Below are 6,484 nucleotides of genomic sequence, written 5' to 3' on the forward strand. Positions count from 1 at the left end.
TGTGTTGCTGTGATCACACAGTGACTTGGTTTCGCACGGCCCAGGAAACTGATACAGATCAAGGTTTTTGCATTGTTGAGTTCAATTGTCAGTTTAGCCTTATTTTGGATTTTGAAATTGTCTGTTCTGTACACAAGTGCGTGTCAAAAACATCTGAGCGGAAGTTAGGTGTTCCGAATAATGACATTGAGCACTATGCACTCTCCTCCAGTCTGTAAAACAATTCCTCACAGGCAATGTAATAGACAATAGACAGCAGGTGCAGGAGTAGGCCATTCTGCCCTTCGAGCCAGCACTACCATTCATTATGATCATGGCTGAACATCCTCAGTCTGTATCCTGTTCTTGTCTTATCCCCATAACCCTTGATTCCACTATCCTTAAGAGTTCTATCCAACTCTTTATTGAACGAAAACCTCCTGCTGTCTCGGGTTCTTCATTCCGTTGACTTCAAATCTTCACAGAATTTAACAGACCTTGCTACATAGTCATTTCCTCATTTTTGTTCAGATCATTATGTGCATAGTGTGCCAGTGGGAGTGCACTTGCCCCTCAACCCAGGGGTCAGACCATAGTCTTGGAACCGTACTGTTTTATTTCTCATTTCAGCAACACCAGGGAGAAATATCTGCTGTTCTGCATGATTTACGAAATTCAATTATTCATAGCTGCTGGAGCCGCTGTGACGAGGAGGCCGAGAGGTTAATGCGATGGACTGCTAATCCATTGCGCTCTGCGCGCGTGGGTTCGATTCCCACTTTCGTCGATGTCAGCAACGGCTTTCAATGGTGTTGTTTTCTGATGATCATAGCTGCCGTATTGAAACTGGAACGCCAATGGTCAGTTTATATTACAAAATCTCAAAGAAAAGTTTGGGCCTGTTGACTAAACTGCATTGAAATGTTGGTTGCATTGGGATAATGAAAAGGAGCGCGTTTTTCGTTTTCAAGTCAAGTTGCCGTGAACATTTTTTTCGTATGAAAGACATCCAGGAAAATCAAATAACGAGAGCTGCGAAGTGCATGTTTATGCAAAGGGATTCTTAATGAATATTTTGTCAGATGAAATCTGGAGGAGGTTGAGTAGAAGTCATTCATCCTGGTGAGAAGAGCACAGCGACAGCACAAAATAATGGAGATATTTCAAAGCGGCAGGACGTGGGTGTAGGGGCACTTAGATCTGGCTGTAAATGCACCGTGGAGAATTTCCGATGTGGGTGCCGTGCATGGGCACGGAGAGACTTACACATTGGTCTCGGCCTCGCCCCTTGCTCTCGCCATTGATGAATGCTGGACATAAGGCACAAATAAACACAAGATGTGGGAAGCAAGCTCCCTCTCGTTATGCACACACTGGATGTATCACATTGGCAACTTCCCTCACCTTCCTGGACCTCTCCATTGAACTATGAACAACTAGAGAAATCAGGATGTTACCTATAGGGAGTAAAACTAGACTGTGGATCAGTAACCGCAGATTCATGCAACATAAACATGAAAAATCATTTAAAATGTAGGGTGTAGGTTTGCTCGCTGAGCTATAGCTTTGATATCCAGACATTTCGTTACCTGGCTAGGTAACATCATCAGTGGCAACCTTCAAGTGAAGCAAAGCTGTTGTCTCCTGCTTTCTATTTATTATCTTTCTCCTGGGGTTTGTGGTGATGTCATTTCCTGTTCGTTTACTGCGGGTTGATAGATGGTATCTAGATCTATGTGTTTGTTTATAGCTTTGTGGTTGGAATGCCAGGCCTCTAGGAATTCTCTGGCGTGTCTTTTCTTAGCCTATCCCAGGATAAATGTGTTGTCCCAGTCGAAATGGTGGTATTTCTAATCCGTGTACGAGGGAGAGAAGGTCGTGCCTTTTTGTGGCTCGCTCGTGTTCGTATATCCTGGTGGCTAACTTTCTTACTGTTGTCTTACGTAGTGTTGTGGAAGTCCTTGCATGGAATTTTGTAGATGACGTTGGTTTTGTCTATGGGTTGTACTGGGTCTTTTAAGTTGGTTAGTTTGAGAGTGTTGGTGGGTTTGTGTGGTACTGGGATTCCGAGGGGTCTTAGGAGTCTGGCTGTCATTTCTGAAACTTCTTTGATGTGTGGTAAGGTAGTTAGGATTTCTGGCTGTGTTTGGTCTGCTTGTCGTGGTTTGTTCTTGAGGAATCTGCGCACTGTATTTTTTGAGTATCTGTTCTTCTCGAATACGTTGTATAGGTGGTTCTTCTCTGTTTTCCGAAGTTCGTCTGTGCTGCAGTGTGTGGTGGCTCATTGGAATACTGTTCTGATATAGCTTTGTTTGTGTGTGTTGGGATGGTTGCTGGTGTAGTTTAGTATTTGGTCAGTGTTTGTCGGTTTTCTGTATACGCAGGTTTGTAGTTCGCCGTTGTCTTTTCTTTCTACTGTGACGTTCAGGATTGGGAGTTTGTTGTCAGTTTCTTCCTCCTTCGTGAACTTTATGACTGTGAGGTTGTTGTTGATGATGTTAAATGTCTTTACTATCTTGTTTCGTTTTGTGATGACAAAGGTGTCATCTACGTAGCGGACCCAAATTTTTGGTTTGATTGTTGGTAGGGCTGTTTGTTCTAGTCTTTGCATTACCGCTTCTGCTATGAATCCTGATAGCGGAGATCCCATGGGTGTGCCGTTGGTTTGTTTGTAGATATGTTGTTGAAAGTCAAGTCGGTGGTGAGGTACAGGGCCACTAGCTTCATGATGTTTTCGTTGGTAACGTAATTGATGGTGGTTGGTGTGTGTGATGGTTTCTTCTAAAAGTGTGGTAAGTGTTTTCTTTGCCAGGTCGATAATGATGATGGTGAACAGTGCTGTTATGTCGAATGAGATCATTGCGTCGTCTTCCTCCACTTTGGTGTTTTTAGGAATTCCTGGGTGGAGTGGATGGAGTGCTGAGACTCTTCTATGAGGCATTTCAGACTTGTGTGTAGTTCTTTGGACCGTCTGTAAGTTGGTTTTCCGGGTAATGAGTCTATGGGACTGAGCGGGGCTCATGGTTTATGAATTTTTGGTTGCCCGGTTCGACTTGGGCAACACATTGATCCTGGGACAGTCTAAGCAAAGACATGCCAGAGAATTCCCAAAGGCCTGGCACTCCAACCACAATGCCATAAATAAACACATAGATCTAAATGCCGTCTATCAACCCCGCAGAAAACGAACAGGAAATGACATCACCACAAACCCCAGGAACCCCATTCAGGAGAAAGATGTAAATAGAAAGCAAGAGACAACAGCTTCACTTGGAAGTCGCCACTGATGATGTTACCTTTCCAGGTAATGAAAGGTCTGGATATCAAACCTCCAGCTCAGCGAGCAAACCTACATCCTAAACCTCAACCTGAGCTACAAACCTTCACAAACCTTGCGATTTAAAGTATCTTTATACGCCTATCATTAATAGACTTTTCGTTATGATACCCGTCTGATTGAACGAAGAAGACACCACATTTCAAGATGGATGACAACGTTTCCAATTTTGTTTTGAAATTGAGATCTATTTGATCATTTTACACAGTGAACAAGTTCATTTTAAATAATGCAAACCACATTCTCTCACCTGGAATAAAAGTGTGATTTCAATATAAACATTGTCCTTGCTAAGTCGCAGTTACTCCACATGAAAAATAGGATGTAATTTTTATTAAGCATAGATCAATTAGCACCATTATCTAACTTTGGATTGACTGCAGTATGCACATGCTAAATAAGGTTTAAGAAAGAATGACTTTTGGAAATAATGATTCGGTGGTGACTAAAAATAATATTAGGTTCTCATGATGCGGATATTCCATCAATGGCTCCAGTGGTAGAAATGTTCAGTAGGCAGTATTTCTATGATGGTATAGAAGTATGTGAGCTGCCAGGGATGGGAGCTCCCACTTCATCTGGAGCAGCGTCTTTTGACGTGGACCAGGGAGCATTGTGACATCAGTCTTGGAGTTCCAACCACACCTGGAGCAGCTTCTGTTGACATGGAGCAGCAGGGAGCATTGGCACATCCGAATGCAAGAATTAATCTCATTTGGAGCGGCTTCAGTTGACATGGAGCAGGAAGCTTTGCGAGATCCATCTGGGAGCTCCACTCTCACCTGGATCAGCTTTTAATGACATGTAGCAGCAGGGAGCATTGGGACATCAGAGTGATCGATCCAACCTCAAATGGACTGCTTCTACTGACATGTATGAGGGAACATTGGGATATCAGACTGGGAGCTCCAACCTCACAAGGACCAGCGTTTAATGACATGTAGCAGCTGGGAGCATTGGGACATCAGAGTGGTAGGTCTAACCTGAACTGCACCACTTCTACTGACATGGATCAGGGAGCATTGGGACATCAGAGTGGGAGCTCCAAATTCAAGTCGAGCCGGTCCTTTTGACATGGAGCAGCAAGGAGCATTGGAACGTCAGGTTGGGAGCTTGAACATCACCTGGCAAAGCTTGTATTTACATGGAAGAGGAGGGAGGATTGGGACATTAGGCTGGGGGAAAGAATAGCCAACTATTTTAATCTAAAGTAAAATATGTTTCAACACCTCCGATGTTAATTGATTTATGAAGAATCTTTCCCGAGAAAACAATTAATTCTTTAGATAGTAGAGACAAGTCCTGCAAATATTCAACTCAGGAAAACGCATTGGTACAGAGAGAAATGGGAGTGAGGTTTCATGTCTTGGTCTTTTCTTTTCTGGCCGACTCGGCACTGGATTACATCACCGGAAGGAAGTTTTCACTCATTTCCTGCAAATACGGACAGGTCACTAACGTAATCTAGAACTGAAAATTAATGGGAATATGCAATGTTCTGAATTAGCTGGAGTTTACCTCAAGTTATGGTGAAAATGCAGCAAAGTCAGTTGCAATTTCCAAGATCAGCAGTGACCTCATAGATTGGCTGATCAGATTGTGAATGGTCGTTTTTTCAGGACAATTTGAAGTGAATCAATGATGGTGATTATCTTTGTTCTTTGTTCACCTTGTGACTGTTACTGTTATTGCTCATGTCCTTGTGAACACCACAGCTCTGCAGCGGGTAAAATCTCAGCTGTGCATCTGGCCATTGGTGCAACCATTTGTATAGCTGGCTACGGATCAGGTGGGTTGAAAGTTCGAGTTTTACTTTGCGCAAGCGCATTGTGGAGATTCATCACACAACCAACCTACTCATTTTTGTAATGCTGAGGTGGGTAATATTTGAAATTTTCATCTCCACGAACGAAAATTCTTTCACTGTCTTCGACCAGTTAAACATTGCCACGAGCTATCAGAGTAAAAATTACACAGCACCAGATTGTATTGAACAGACGTATTTGGAAGCACCAGTGTTCCATGCACTGCTTCTTCATCAGGTGTTTGTCACCTGTTGGAATCTGACATGGCTTTGTGTGATTATTAAATGTATCCACCCCAGTCCAACACCAACACATCCAAGTCATGGGTACCGTCGACACACCGAACGGTCGGTTAAAGTTCAGATGATCTTCCAAAAGATCGCGCATGTTGACACACACACCAAGTTTCTGCAGAAAAACACCCACCTGATGAAGGAGCGACTCTCCGAAAGTTAGTGTTTCCAAATAAACCTGCTGGACTCTGCCCTGATATTATGTAATTTTTAACTTTGTCTACTCAACTCAAACACTGGCACTTCCATATTATAGACAGCATCAGTCATGTCCCAGCGCTGTCAGAGAAGGCAATCCTGGAATAGCCCAATACATTGCATATGGGTATGTTTCGTTTTCAGAAACCAACGCACTCAATCGCTGCAGCTCCTTTGGATGAAAAGACAGAAAAGAAATACCTAAGAGTCAGTTTTGACAATATTTTGAAACTGTTTGGGAAGTGGAATCAGAGGAGAATTAAGGATTAACTGACCGACTGTGCAGAGAGACGGAAGGCACTTTTAACTTCTTTGATAAGCTGGGGTATTAACTGATCTAAGCCATGAAACAGATTCCTGGTAGACCTGCTTTCTTTGCATCAGGAACAAGAGGTCCTGATTTCCTGAACGGTAATGAAACCCAGACCACTCAGTTAAAGCGCTGAATACTAACCACTAGACCACCAGGGATGAGGGCAGGATCCGTTGCACCGTTTCTTCATCACACAGTTTTTGGAATTATATCACTGCAGATATGTTTCCCCTCAAAAATGATTGAATTATCGAGTGTTCACAGCACAGAAATGGGTCCCTTCATCTCATTTCCCAGCACGTGATCTGTAATCTTGTGAACTCTGACGTTTCACCTGAATGTTAATTTCTCTGGAACGTTTGAATCTTGTAAAACACAATAAATGGGATTTAAGTTTGAGATGGGAACTGAACCCCATTTTTGTCCATAGACTAAAGCACGAAGACACATTTCCCCAAGTGTGACACAGGCCTCAGGAGAAAACAAGCAGAAAGTAAGATTTCACCGACATGTCTGATGTTGTCCCATTTCAGAGTTCAACACCAATGTCTGGTTAGAG

At 43.0% G+C, this 6,484-nt stretch overlaps 1 non-coding gene across 1 annotated transcript; it reads left to right on the plus strand.

The window, feature by feature from the left end:
* The first annotated feature begins 684 nt into the window (after positions 1 to 684).
* trnas-gcu (transfer RNA serine (anticodon GCU)) lies at positions 685 to 766 on the plus strand. Its single transcript has one exon. It is a non-coding gene; the product is annotated as a tRNA-Ser (tRNA).
* The last annotated feature ends 5,718 nt before the right edge of the window (positions 767 to 6,484 follow it).

This window comes from Chiloscyllium punctatum, chromosome 4, assembly GCF_047496795.1.
Source record: "Chiloscyllium punctatum isolate Juve2018m chromosome 4, sChiPun1.3, whole genome shotgun sequence".
Classification (NCBI taxonomy): domain Eukaryota; kingdom Metazoa; phylum Chordata; class Chondrichthyes; order Orectolobiformes; family Hemiscylliidae; genus Chiloscyllium; species Chiloscyllium punctatum.